The sequence below is a fragment of the Oncorhynchus gorbuscha genome, linkage group LG08 (genome assembly GCF_021184085.1).
Source record: "Oncorhynchus gorbuscha isolate QuinsamMale2020 ecotype Even-year linkage group LG08, OgorEven_v1.0, whole genome shotgun sequence".
NCBI classification, from domain to species: Eukaryota; Metazoa; Chordata; class Actinopteri; order Salmoniformes; family Salmonidae; genus Oncorhynchus; species Oncorhynchus gorbuscha.
Genome location: NC_060180.1, coordinates 63,770,966 through 63,786,149, shown reverse-complemented (window position 1 = coordinate 63,786,149; position 15,184 = coordinate 63,770,966). Strand labels below are relative to the sequence as shown.

Below are 15,184 nucleotides of genomic sequence, written 5' to 3'. Positions count from 1 at the left end.
AGTGCAGAGACAGGCTACACTGATCTGATCATTCATAGGAGCTTTATAAGGTCATATTCACATTATGCATCAACATGAGGAAATGTCAGGGGGATGTTACAGGGATGCTAGAGGGATGATAGGGCGACATCATAGAGCTTTTCTCTATGACCAAAATAACGACAAACATTAGCCTGCATCACGACGACAAACATTAGCCTGCATCACGACGACAAACATTAGCCTACATAAGGAAAGTGAGACTTTAATGCTGCACGAAGATTGTTCTTTAGTTTGTATAGCAATTTGGGTTGATATGAAATTGCCATGATTGTATGAGATCAAAACGAACGAACAACAGAAGGAGATAGAAGGTTATTTCCCTTCCAAAACAAACCGACTAAAACTCCCATTATAAATCTGCGTCATCAAAAAAATCATATCAACAACCCCATTCCAACAGAAACATAATTCAACAAGAGAGGGCTTTATCAACTATCAAATCTATTTACATGTATGCAGATTGTAGCACGGCCTGGGTTTTCTTTCTAGCTGGAATATAGAATGACAGGTTGACATTTCAGGCCCCAACAATTTAAGGTTGGGCTGTTGGGCAGAGCTGCGTGTCACAGGGTTAATGGGGGGTGGCATTTGCATGGGGCATGGTTTCAGGGTCGCCATAGTCAGTCCTGGGTACAGTGATCTCTCTCATGTTACACAGGACAGAGTCTGATAGGTCAGCCAGACCAGCAGCGCTCGGACGCCAGTCTACAGTGGTCACTGATACTAGCATCTGTTAGTGGGGTTGGGACGTTTTGTGTGGCAGTGTTAAATGACTACTTGATTTTCATGCACACAGAAAGTCTCACACACACACACACACACACACACACACACACACACACACACACACACACACACACACACACACACACACACACACACACACACACACACACACACACACACACACACACACACACACACACACACACACACACACACACACACACACACACACACGATCATAGCCACACATGCTTCACACCATAATCCACGCATTACAATAAACATAACGCTCACACAAGTATAAAAAGGTTCTATCCATAAAAGTAGCAAGTCTAAAACAAGCTAAAGGAGGACAAAGGCACTTCCTCATATTGTGTAGTAACAGCTGTACCTTTAGCAGTTTCTCTGCCAAACCAGACGCAGGAAACCCCAATGTATATTTAGACAGGTTGAACAGAATCTAGAAAATAAATGTGTGCGTGTCTTTGTGTGATCACAGACACACTTTCACCAACTGTCTACTATTGTGTCACAAAGGTCCAAAGACACCAACACACAGCTTGCCATTTTTTTGTTGAAGACAGAACCCAGCACTTCATGTTCAGCAAAGATCACAGTGAGTGATATATCATGTCAATCGTTCTATGCCAACAAATACATGCCCACATACTTCCGTTAATTCATGTATTAGCTATTGTACCCAGCATACAGTCAGTGCCTACCAAGTCAAAGTATATTACTCTGGACTATATGTATGGTCGAATTGGCCATATTGTTCCCACAATATCTATGTTACTCACTGTCAAAGTCAGGAAGGAGCATCAGGGGCTGGTAGTTTACGTACATATCTAACTCTGATTGGCTAATGTCTATTAAGTCGCTTTCCTCTTTTCCTCCGGAATCTCCGACACCTGCTATGATTCTCATGTCTGCAGGCGACACCTCGGAGGATCTGCAGGGGGCTTGACCCTTCCAACGCAGGCGGCGGGCTGGCAGCCCCCGATCATGTGTGTGTGTGTTACAAGCAGCTGTAGAGTGGCACACACACACACACACACACACACACACACACACACACACACACACACACTCTCTCTCTCTCTCTCTCTCTCTCTGTCTCTTGGCACAGCTCCTCCTGTGATATTAATGCCTGCTAAATGTCAAATTCCAACAGCAAAGAGCCTCATACACGTACAAACACACACACACACACACACACACACACACACACACACACACACACACACACACACACACACACACACACACACACACACACACACACACACACACACACACACACACACACACACACACACACACTAATAGGCATATTTGAGCAACACACGTACACATATGAATGTAAATGAGTATGTCACCATACAAACATCATCTGGGTTAAGTGGTTTAGAAGTGTTTTCAAATGATTTTTTTTCACTGACTTTTATAGAGATACCATCATCATAATAAAAAAATATGATCAGTGAGCGCCTTTTCTTAATCATGTAAAAAGCAGGCCTGTAGCCTTTTGGCCTGGTCTGGTCTCCCCTGTCGTATTCATTATGATCTGAGAGCCAAAACTGATCATAGAAAAGCCCAGGCCTGGTGTGTGGAGACAGAGCCCACTCATTCCTGTCTAAATGGAGATGATGTCTGATCAATCAGGGACCGTATAATCCTCTTAGCCTCTGTAAGCATCTCCAACCTGGTTATTTACTGTGTGTGTGTGTGTGTGTGTGTGTGTGTGTGTGTGTGTGTGTGTGTGCGTGCGTGCGTGCGTGCGTGCGCGTGCGTGTGCGTGTGTGTGCGCGATGGGATGTATATTAGAGGTAGTGGGCTGGACGCGGTTGAGTGGGGGCTTGGTCTACACGGCAGCATGCTGAGGCTCTGTAGAACACATTTCCCAGTTGCTCGGTTACATGACAAACATACACATTCACACGTGCAGTCTCTGTCCCTGTTCCATGTGTCTAAAGGGATTTGGCCTAGAAAAGGAGAAAATCCTATCCTGTCTGTCGGATGGGCTCTCTCAAATACCCAGTGGGGGATTGGATGACTTTTTAATTAAAGATGTCCCTTCTCTCTTGTAGACTTGTCCCTTTTTCCTGTTGAAATGACAGAAGATGCGCCGAGCAGACATCATTAACTTGTATGGCTTAAGTATGAGAGGAGAGTGAAGTGAAATAGAGAGTCCATTTAGTCCAACTCAAAGCTTCACATTCATTGATAAAACAATTCAGTATTACATGGGAGCATACAGTAACTTTGCTAACAGTGACAATGGGAATATGGAGTCAACTGCTGATATACTGTATTCGTAATGGCTTGGGACCACTGGTGAATGGATTCATGCGCTAAACCAGATATGCACTTTTTCCTTGTTCACGTATCAGGAAATCACACTGTATCAATTCCTATGGCAGAGGACATCTATTTCCAAGATGATTGTTCAACGTTGGTCTGACCAATCAGAATCTATGCTTCAGGATTGTTTTGATCATGCGGATTGGGACATTTTCCGGGTCGACGTATACACTGACTCAGTGACTGGGTTCATCAGGAAGTGCATACAGGATGTTGTTCCTACCGAGATGATTACAATTTATCCATCCCAGAAACCGTGGATAGATGGTAGTATTCAGACAAAACTGGAAAGAGCGAGCACCACATTTAACCACATCGAGCTATGACCTCCGTAAGGCAATCAAAGAGGCAAAACGCCAGAACAGGGACAAAGTGGAGTAGCAATTCAACGGCTCAGACACAAGACATATGTGTCAGGGACTCCAGACAATCATGGATTATAAAGGGAAAGCCAGCCACATCGCGGACACCAACGCCTCGCTCCCGGACAAGCTAAACCCCATCTTCGCCCACTTTGAGGAAAACAACATTGAGCCATCACCGTGGGCCCCCTCCGCTCACGATGACTCTGTGCTCTAGTTCTCCATGGCCACTCTTAAGGTATTTAAGAGTGTTAACCCTCGCAAGGCTACCGGGCCCAGACGGCATCCCAAGCTGCGTCCTCGGAGCATGCGCAGACCAGCTGGCTGGAGTGTTTGGGGACATATTCAATCTCTCACTGTCCCAGTCTGCTGTCCCCACTTGCTTCAAGATGTTCACCATTGTTCCTGTACCCAAGAAAGCGAAGGTAACTGAACTTAATTAATATCCCTCCATAGCACTCACTTCTGTCATCATGAAGTGCTATGAGAGGCTAGTTAAGGACCATATCACCTGACACCCTAGACCCACTACAGGTTGTATTCAGTCCCAACAGATCCACTGCCCTATCCCACCTGGACAAGATAAATACCTATGTAAGCATGCTGGTCATCGACTACAGCTCAGCCTTTAACACCAACCTCATCACTAAGCTCAGGGCCCTGGGTTTGAACCCCGCCCTGTGCAACTGAGTCCTAGACTTCCTGAGGGGCTGACCCCAGGTGGTGAAGGTAGGTAACAACACCTCTGCCACGCTGATCCTCAACACGGGGGCCCCACAAGGGTGTGTGCTCAGCCCCCTCCTACACTCCCTGTTCATCCATGACTGTGTTGCCACGCACGTCTCTAACTCAATCATCAAGCCTGCTAACGTCATAGCAGTGGTAGACCTGATTAACAACAATGACGAGACAGCCTACAGTCCCTTCAGGACTACTACAGCACCCAATGTCACAGGAAGGCCAAAAAGGTCATCAAGGAACAACACCTGAGCCACTGCCTGTTCACCCCACTGTCATCCAGAAGGCGGAGAATACAGGTGCATCAAAGCTGGGACTGAGAGTCTGATAAACAGCTTCTATCTCCAGGCCATCAGACTGTTAAACAGTCATCACTAGCCAGCCTCCACCCAGTACCCTGCCCTGAACCTCAATCACTGTTACTAGCCGGCTACCACTCGGTACTCAACTCTGCACTTTAGAGACTGCCGCACTAGGTACATAGAGTCATTGAACACTGGTCACTTTAATAATGTTTACATACTGTTTTACCCACTTTATATGTACATACTGTATTATAGTCATGGCTCATCCTATATAACTACTGTTGTACACACCTTTTATATTCATATACTGTCCATACTGTCTATACACACCATTTTATACACTGAGTATACCAAACATTAGGAACACCTTCCAAATATTGAGTTGGCTGGATGTTCTTTGAGTGGTGGACCATTCTTGATAGGGACGGGAAACGATGTCCCCGGTGTGCCTGGCACCTACTACCATACCCCGTTCAAAGGAACTTACATGCTTTGTCTTGCCCATTCACCCTCTGAATGCCACACATAAACAATCCATGTCTCAATTGTCTCAAGGCTTAAAAATCCTTCTTGAACCCGTCTCCTCCCCTTCATCTACACTGATTGAAGTGGATTTAACAAGTGACATCAATAAGGGATCATAGCTTTCACCTGGATTCGCCTGGTCAGTCTGTCATGGAAAGAGCAGGTGTTCCTAATGTTTTGTACACTACATACATAATGTACTGTAACCAAGACAGAGTACCTCTCTCCTATAGCTACACACCAAACTGCACCATTTGACTGTTATCATATTACTTACACTACATTGTGGTTTGACTTATTAATAATTCAACCCTGTTACATTTAGACATGTCAACCCTGTTACATCTATCTAAATTTGTGATTTTTACAACTGTTTTGGCTTTTCAGCAACACTGTCATTAAAACATCATGATAAAAGACAACACATGCTACATACAACTGTTTATGTATTCACACAAATAGCCTTGGACATGTGACAGTGGCACAAGACCATTACAAATGCATGTGGTAACAGGCGTTCAAATCAACCATTTCATACATGTTCACCATCATTCCATGCATGCATCTTCATGAGTCTGTTTTCTAAGCATCGTGTAACATCATATACAATGAATAAAGTCAACCACATTCTGAGTGGGTTCCCACTGTATATAGAAACCCAGATCTCGCTCTCTCGCTCACTCTCTCGGAGGTTAACATTTCCATCCTGGTGTCTATTTCATGTCCTGATTAACAGAGGTGGGGGTGGGGTGGGGGGCAGTCATATGCCATGTGGCCAGGGGGTAACAGGGGAGGGGCTCACCGTCTGTGGAGTTTGGAGAGGGAGTGTGCACGTGTGTGTGTGTGTGTGTGTGTGTGTGTGTGTGTGTGTGTGTGTGTGTGTGTGTGTGTGTGTGTGTGTGTGTGTGTGTGTGTGTGTGTGTGTGTGTGTGTGTGTGTGTGTGTGTGTGTGTGTGTGTGTGTGTGTGTGTGTTTGCTTGTGGGGGGGGGATTAAAGGGGATTATCCCCCTGGAGGAGATGGTATATTGAAGCAGCTCTGTAGAGCTTTTGGGCAGGGGAGAAACGCAGGACATGGTGCTGCTGTACAGAAAACAACTGGACCTTCTCCAAGGCTAGAAGCTTTTCAATACTGTGCTTTCACTGATCTCCGTCTCTAAGAAACTGGCCACTATCTCTGACCACAATTGAGCTCACATAACAAAAAAAGATTCCCAAAAAGCTGATAAACATCTCAACATTGAGATGCTATGTACAAGCAGTTACTGTATAGCATAGAAATATAATCACTATTTATGTAGATGCTCTATAGGCTATTCTATTCAATTCCCTTATAATCCTACAAGAGACTACAAAGTTCTGAAGTTTCCATAAAGAGTAAACCCAACCACGAGCCCCTCTATCTGTGGAGCAGCACTGCTCTTCTATTCTACTGAAGCAGTAGCGTTGGCTACCCAGACTGGGCCCACTACAACTGGGGCAGAAAAATTACCAATTAGATAAGGGAGCTGATTCACAATCACAAGCCTGCCGGGATACACATCAGAGCACCGCGCCTGGCCCTGACTAAATGTTATCTAATGGCCGGGCCTGCCAGCCCTGCATGTTGACACCATTTCTGTCTCTGATATTTCTGAGTTTCCTCCATACAAAGAGAGACAGACAATCAGAACAAATGACAATAAAATGACAGAATGAAGAACAGAGCGGTGTATAGGGGATATTGGTTATAGCATCAAAGCACAATGAGTCGGGTACAAAAGAGTAGCCCACGGCAACAAGCGCGGTTGAAAGCGGAGAGCATGGCAGCAATAAGGTCATGATGAGAAGGCAGACAGGGACCTGAGATGAATCCTATATGTTGGATCAGGTCTGGACATAGCCGAGTTCCTCTCAACTCCACGATGTACATCACATTAAAGGAGTTGAGAGGAGACGACTGTGGGCGGACTGAAGCTACAAGTACATAGCAGGTCCTAAGTAATCCAATTAGACGAACAGAGAGACAGATAGACAGACAAATACACAGACAGGTACACAACACACACAACTACACACCCACACTCACGCATTTGACGAGTACCAAGCTACATACTAATAGCTGTTAAGAAACAGGTGTCTTGTTGAATACCAAGTAAGATCGAGGGAGGGGGGAGAGAGAGAGAGAGAGAGAGAGAGAGAGAGAGAGAGAGAGAGAGAGAGAGAGAGAGAGAGAGAGAGAGAGAGAGAGAGAGGGAGGGAGAGAGACCAAAGGTGCCACTTGATCTCCCCACTCTCTTCCCTCTCTTTATCTCCTAACCCCTTTACAAACACAGGAGCACATAGAGGGCCTCTCAGTGCCCAGGACCCAACACAACACAGGCCTTGTACTACCTATTAAGGGACATCATCAAATAATTGTTAATGAAACATGAGGCCCATGTTGGGTCATCGGATCCCACTGTGTGGAGAGAGAGAGAGAGAGAGAGAGAGAGAGAGAGAGAGAGAGAGAGAGAGAGAGAGAGAGAGAGAAAGGCAGAGAGAGAGAGAAAAGGAGAGGGAGAGACAGAGAAAGAGAAAGGGAGAGAGAGAGAAAAAGAGAGAGATAGAAAAAGAGAGATAGAAAAAGAGAGAGAGAGAGAAAGACAGAGAGAAAGACAGACAGAGTGAGAGAGATAGAAAAAGAGAGAAAGAGAAAGAGAGAGAGAGAGAGAAAGACAGAGAGAAAGACAGAGACAGAGTGAGAGAGAGATAGAAAAATAGAGAAAAGGTGAGAAAAAGAGAGAAAAAGACAAGAGAAAAAGAGAGAGAAAAAGAGAGAGTGAGATGCAGCTTATCTCTCAGTAGGCCGTAGTTCCCAGGAGAAGACTCAGAAGTGGATACTCATCCTTTGGAGCACTGCTTTTGCTCCAGACACTACATGCTATAGCACTGAATAAATCAACATTAGTTTATGTGGCTTCACCCCAGACAGACAACATTGACTTAGTCTATCTTGTCTTTCATATCAGTCGGTCTATCGATCCATATGTCTGTCTGTCTGCCTGAATGCTTGTCTGTCTGTCTGCCTGTCCATCCGCTTTTCCGTTTGCCTGACGGTCTGGCTGTCTGTGGTGTGAAGCTCAATATGAACTGATGGTGATTTATTCAGTGATAGCAGGAAGTCTCAACACTGATTACAATGAGTACTACAGAGAACACTGGTAGTTAAATCAGACTGCCATCCCAGTTCTATACAGTATGGGGGCAATTAATAGGGAGGGCGTAGGAACGAAGCATGCTAGTGTTAATGAATAATTAACAAAGTATAACTAGGGGGACCTTTTGGGGTATTTGAGGAATCAGAGTATTTTTTGACATCCTCTTCTTGTTCTACTGTTGATGAATATAATACAGCAACATATGTTCCCAAACCTGTGTCTAAATGTCGTCTTATTACAACAGCATTTTTCTGTTATTTTTAAACAGACATTTATGTAACAACCTTTTCATGAACAAATATGTTCAGCGCTGAGAATTATGTCAATGGTACAATAAGACATGAAGAGACATGTTTATTAGCAGGTTTATTAGCAGGTTTATTAGCAGGTTTATTAGCAGGTTTAGAGTTGCTGATTTACCTGATGGCTTGCAGACAGAGGAAAACAAGTATGTCAAACTACAGTATGGAGCCTGAACTGAAAGTAGGCCAAATAGTGTACTGAAGTTCATTGATCTTTGGCTGACACCAGTGGAGAGGCTGTAGACCCAGGATGCTGCACGTGTTGACTTACCCTGTCTACAGACAAACTAAAACACAGCATGGTACCATATATACACGTAGAATGTATGCACACATGACTGTAAGTCGCTTTGGATAAAAGCGTCTGCTAAATGGCATATATTATTATTATTATTATATAAAAAATACCAGATTAACTCTCGCTTTTCATTTCCAAAAAGCCTCCACTGAAATGGGTCATTGTCTTCTAGTCCTGCTGTTCCAACACCGACAGAATTGTCCTATTTTGGCCGAGAGAAAATAAAGTAGCTTACAGTATATTATAAACTCGGTGGTTCGAGCCCTAAATGCTGATTGGCTGACAGCCGTGGTATATCAGACCGTATACCACGTGTATGACAAATTTTTACTGCTCTAATTACATTGGTAACCAGTTTATAATAGCAATAAGGCACCTTGGGGGTTTGTGGTATATGGCCAATATACCACGGCTAAGGGCTGTATCCAGACACTGCTTTGCGTCGTGCATAAGAACAGTCCTTAGCCATGGTATATTGGCCATATACCACACCTCCTCGTGACTTATTGCTTAATTATAAACTCGGTGGTTCGAGACCTGAATTATGATTGGCTGACTTCTGTGGTATATCAGACCGTATACCACGGGTATGACAAAACATGTATTTGTATTGCTCTAATTACTTTGGTAACCAGTTTCTAATAGCAATAAGAGACCTCCTCAGGCCTTATTGCTTAAATATAGTGAAGTTATCCTCACATAGCCTGGCATGAGATAACATGTACAGTAGTTTAAATACACCATCAAACCTTTGAAATGCATGAATGGTGCTAATGAAGGCAGTTTGTCAGTAATCATTTACATTTACATTTAAGTCATTTAGCAGACGCTCTTATCCAGAGCGACTTACAAATTGGATCGTATAGCCTCAAACCATTCTCTCGCATCAAATCCAATTTTATTAGTCACATGCGCCGAATACAACAGGTGTTGTGAAGTGAAGTGCTTACTTACAAGCCCCTAACCAACAGTGCAGTTTAAAAAAATATGCATATGTGAGAGGCTCAGTCAGTGGACGAGTGTTAGTAGGCTCGTGTTGTCAAGGGTCCGTGCTATCTGGGATCCTTGGGGCATCCCTACCCAATTGAAGTTGACATTTAAAATGGTTACGGTTAGGGTTAGGCAAAGGTAGGATTTAGGGTTAGGATTTAGAGTAGGGACGTCCCAGGGATTCCGAATAGCACTGACCATAGTCAACAGGACTGATCCCATGTCAGCATTCCTAATCACCATTGGCAGTGAAAACCAGAATGACTTGGCCACATGACTTGTCACTCTCTTTGACTGCTTGCTGCAGGAAGAGATCATGGCACTCACAGCCGTGACCGTAGCGCCATATGACTGGTTCCTACTCCACTAACGTGTCCTGCCATTGCATTGGTGCATTACAGTATGTGTTACTAGTGAATTATATTTAATTGAATTGTGAACTAATGTGAATTCAATGTGAAATCAACAATAATTGGAACCATGTCATGGGATTTAGGTTCAAAGTTGGGTGAAAAGAATGACTAAATCCTCAAAATTCCTTTACTTTGATGACTTTTTGCAAATCAAATCAGTTTTCCACTTTGATTCAATGTCATCACATATAGGTTGTTTTTTTCTGACGTAGAAGCAACATTGATCCAACCAGTTTGTGCCCAGTGGGATCATAGCAGAAGTCAGACCATGCCAATGTTGAAATAAAACAAAGTCCACCGCTGCAGAGGAGACGAACCCATACAGATTAACCTGTCCCACACTCATTTGTTCACATAACTAAACCCTAGAGAGAGAAAGAGTGTGTGAGAGAGAAGAGAGTGGACGAGAACAATAGAGTGAAAGAGAAAAAAAGAGAGAAAGAGAGAGACAGAGAGAGAGAAGTAAAAATAGATCAAGATGTCTCAGATTCCTGGTCCAATGTGGGATAATGTCCTCTGTAGCAATATGAGCATGTCATTACACAAACATAACATGCTATGGATTTGTAGCCAACAAGTCATGGATTTGAGTCCTTCAGAATCCTCTCTGTAAGCAGTATAAAAGCAGTATAATTTACTGCATGCATGGATTCATGCTTGTTCTGGTAATAATCCACTAAACTGATTCAGTGACATAATTGCTGTCACACTTTGTCTTTTTTTTAAATGTATGAATTATTGACAATAGTTGGTGTTATAGATTGTAATGATCAATACTTTTACACTAAAATCTAAATATGAACAGGGAAATGATACAGTCGCCTAGGCTGTGTGGAAATGCAATAGAATAGAAAATCATGTGCATTTCCAATACAAAGACAGAAGAAGTCTTTGGGTCCACAGGACTGCTTATTCGTGGTTTGTTGTGGTGTGGCCTCATTGTCGTTCTTTGATTGAAAAAATGATATGATGATTCAATTACGGAACAATTTCAACCAATTAAGAATAACCTGCTAAAGAGAAGTAGAGCTTGCAGTGAAAAAAAATCGTATCGGCCTACCCTCTCAATGTGGTCTTCTTGACGAACTTTCCTCGAGAACAGCCGTGAGGTGGGTGAATGTATGGCTGTCGAATGGATAAGCGCTTCTGGGCCAAGCCAGACCCATAAATAAGAACAAGGCAGCGAACAGTTTAACAAGAGGCGCGTAAGAAAGGACATAAATTACAAAAGCGCAATTAAAGTGCCAACCCCTGACCCTGACTGAGGAGCAGAATCACTATCAGCTGACTTGAGCATTGGCACTGCCTCCTTGTCAATCAATACACATTAGGCGCCGGACAAGTGTTAACTACATAGATAACATTGCCACGCGGGATTTATTGCCGTCCGTATAAAGTCGGCTGTGCAGAGGGAATTCGGAAACTAAACAAACACAACACAGAGAACTGCAAGAGCAGACAATGCGGGATATACCGCCCGCGTCTCAAGACTTGATAGAGAAACGGAAAAACATACTTACTTAGATGTAGATAAGAGTCATTGTTATCCATAACTGTATGGACGTTATTATTATTGTACGTTTTTTCTCTCCAAGATGAATGTTCTTGTTTAGCGTTCATAGGGCAGCATCTCTCTGTGAACGTCGTCCCCGCCTTGACTGAGTTCTCTTCTTACTGTTGCCTGACTGGGCTACCACACACGGAGGGGCCCAGCGGAGGGGGTGGCGAAATCAGGAATCCCACTGGGCAAAAACAGGTTGAATCAACATTTGTTCCATGCCATTAAAAAAAAGAAGCAATGTCATGATGCTGAATCAATGTGAAAAACTGATTGGATTTGCAACAAGCCCTCACCATAAGGGAATTTCGTATTTCTTTACCCAACTTTTTAACCTAAATCCAATGACATGGTGATTTTTCCTTTTCTTCACAATACAGGTTAGATGACAACTCAGCCAAATCTAAATCCAAACTACATGTTGAAATGACATATGTGTATAGTGGGATTCTCCCAAATGACAACCTTATTTGCTAAATTTACAAATAATGACATCTATTTACAAATAAAATCTAGTACATTAGAGGCATGCCAATTTAGGATAATGTGTCTGCAATTTTTGGGGGGGCACAGCAAAAGTCAATTAAATATGCCAATATGTTATATACTTAATTGACGAATTAAAGTGGAAATTCCTCCAATTCCAAGGGGATGCTACAGGCTATGTTTGACTACTGATGGAAGGTCTGAAGACCCCTTGGACCCCCCCCCTCCCCTCAGAGTGAGGGGTCATTTAAGGGTGAGCTCCCACTACCTCAGGAGGTTATTCAGAAGTCACTAGCATTCACAGTCTTGAACTCTCATTTAAGGGGGACGGGGACGCTCTGCGAGCACCTCGGCTGACCACTCCACCACTCCCTCAGTCCAGCCGCTCTGCTCCCTGGCTGGGAAAGACTCCCCCAGCTCCCCCTCCTTCTAAAAACAACCCACAAAAGAACACAGGAGGATGCTAACAAAGATGAATAGCTTTTCTTCCAACTCATTCCACACTAATCAGGCCCCTTTTCATTTGTCCTCCTTTAGATAATGTAAATTCATGAAAGTCAAAGAAGGGGACTAAAAGGACCATTTATCACCCTGTCCTTTATCTCACTAATGGAGCCACATGGTCTAGGACATTAGTATTGTCTGTCCCCTGTTACTCAGTATCATTGCATAGCACACGGTTTTAAGTGGCAGAAGACTATTTCGTTTTCAATCATGGTGGTTCAAAATGAAAATCAGAGGGTTGTGAATAACAATCAACATACAAAGTTTGTTTGTGTGCGTATGTCAGTGTGTGTGTGCTTGTGTCAGTGTGTGTGTGTGTGTGTGTGTGTGTGTGTGTGTGTGTGTGTGTGTGTGTGTGTGTGTGTGTGTGTGTGTGTGTGTGTGTGTGTGTGTGTGTGTGTGTGTGTGTGTGTGTGTGTGTGTGTGTGTGTGTGTGTGTGTGTGTGTGTGCGCGCGTGCGTGCCACTGTGTTTCTCAAAGCATGTGAAAAAAATAGGCTTGGTTGTGTGTATTTAAATCTTTTAAAATATTCAACATAATCAAATAATGTTACTTCAATCATTGCAGAAGTGGTTTAAAACATCTTAAATGTAATTAAATGTAATCAAAAATGTAATGTATGTAATTATTTATCATGAGAGCACCATAAACAATAACAGGTAGCGCTGCATACTCCAAGAAAGGTTCAAATCTCACCCTTCTGGTAAAAAATAGTTATAAATTGATGAGGTGTCGTCACTTTTGAGGACACAAGCTCAAGTACACAGTACAAATATGACAAAAAAAAATTGGGAATTGATAGGAAATGATGTAAATATATCACTAGCCACTTTAAACAATGCTACCTTATATAATGTTACTTACCCTACATTATTCATCTCATATGCATATGTATATACTGTACTCTACATCATCGACTGCATCCTTATGTAATACATGTATCACTAGCCACTTTAACTATGCCACTTTGTTTACTTTGTCTACACACTCATCTCATATGTATATAATGTACTCGATACCATCTACTGTATGCTGCTCTGTACCATCACTCATTCATATATCCTTATGTACATATTCCTTATCCCCTTACACTGTGTATAAGACAGTAGTTTTGGAATTGTTAGTTAGATTACTTGTTGGTTATCACTGCAGTCGGAACTAGAAGCACAAGCATTTCGCTACACTCGCATTAACATCTGCTAACCATGTGTATGTGACAAATAAAATTTGGTTGGATTTGATTTGATTATTTGATATGATGTATTTTCTATTAAACAAAACTGTATGAATAAAACTTTAAATTATGTATATGTTTTCATAAATATAGTATAATCAATTTATAAAACCACTCTCTCCTGCTGCGTTATGATGTAAGGATTTCAATCATATGCCTTATTAGTGGCTGTGACATAGGTTTCAGCCAGGGGTTGATGGACAGTCGAAAGAGCGAATGAAATGGTAGGAGGGACATCCCAGCTTCAAGTGGTGTCAGATTTCACATCCTGCTTCACACAGGCAGAAGAGACATACTTCTGTGTCCATGAGAATCAGGGCTATCGCTCAACGCAAGCCATTTCCATCTATGTGGTCCACATATCAATTTATAATCTTAAATGTGGGTTGGAACCGGTACCAGAACCACGCAGGTCCCCAAAACAGGGGACTTTACACATGAGGTTTTAAACAGGAGCAAACATTGCTGCTAGTCCACAACAATAGGCCATGTGAAACGCATTGAAAAGCACAAGGCAACAGACCCCACCCTCAACACCATCTATGACCACTTAAGCTGAAGCATTAACCCAATTCAGAGAGCTGAGAAGCAAACGTAACCACAGCTCGCCCGGTCCCTCATATAGCCCAGTGAAGCAAGCTCACTCGATAGTGTCTTCCTTAGGTAAAGTACAGAATTAACAGTTGTAGCTAAAAATGACCATTGTGCATGATGAAACATGTTTTTTTCTTACCATCACTGCATTTTGCTTCTGCCCACAATGTCTGCAGAATAGCTTCATTTCCTCTATTGTCTGTATTACAAAGGTGTCAGTCAGTCTGGTCGGTTACACATCGTGAGCACATGGCCACTACAGTTGAATCACCCTGCCTCCACTGTTTAAACTAATATGACATTATGAGATCGAGGTGTGTGCGTGTGTGTGTGTGTTGTGTGGATCTTCATGCATATAGATTTTAGTGTTTTCTTTTGAGTGTGTGTGTGCGCATATAATTGTATCTGTGTGTTCAATAATCTGTGTGTCAGTGTGTCTTAAAACGTGTGCTATGTATCTGTGTGTTCAATAATCTGTGTGTCAATGTGTCTTAAAACGTGTGCTATGTATCTGTGTGTTCAATAATCTGTGTGTCAGTGTGTCTTAAAACGTGTGCTATGTATCT

At 42.8% G+C, this 15,184-nt stretch overlaps 1 protein-coding gene across 1 annotated transcript in view; it reads right to left on the bottom strand.

Moving 5' to 3' along the window:
• Positions 1-11,907, bottom strand: part of LOC124041975 (retinoic acid receptor RXR-gamma-A) — a 30,002-nt gene extending 18,095 nt beyond the window's left edge. Inside the window, exon 1 of the mRNA XM_046360202.1 lies at positions 11,763-11,907. The gene's annotated coding sequence lies outside the window, so the exon portion shown is untranslated. The remainder of the gene's footprint in view (positions 1-11,762) is intronic.
• Between the last annotated feature and the right edge of the window lie 3,277 nt (positions 11,908-15,184).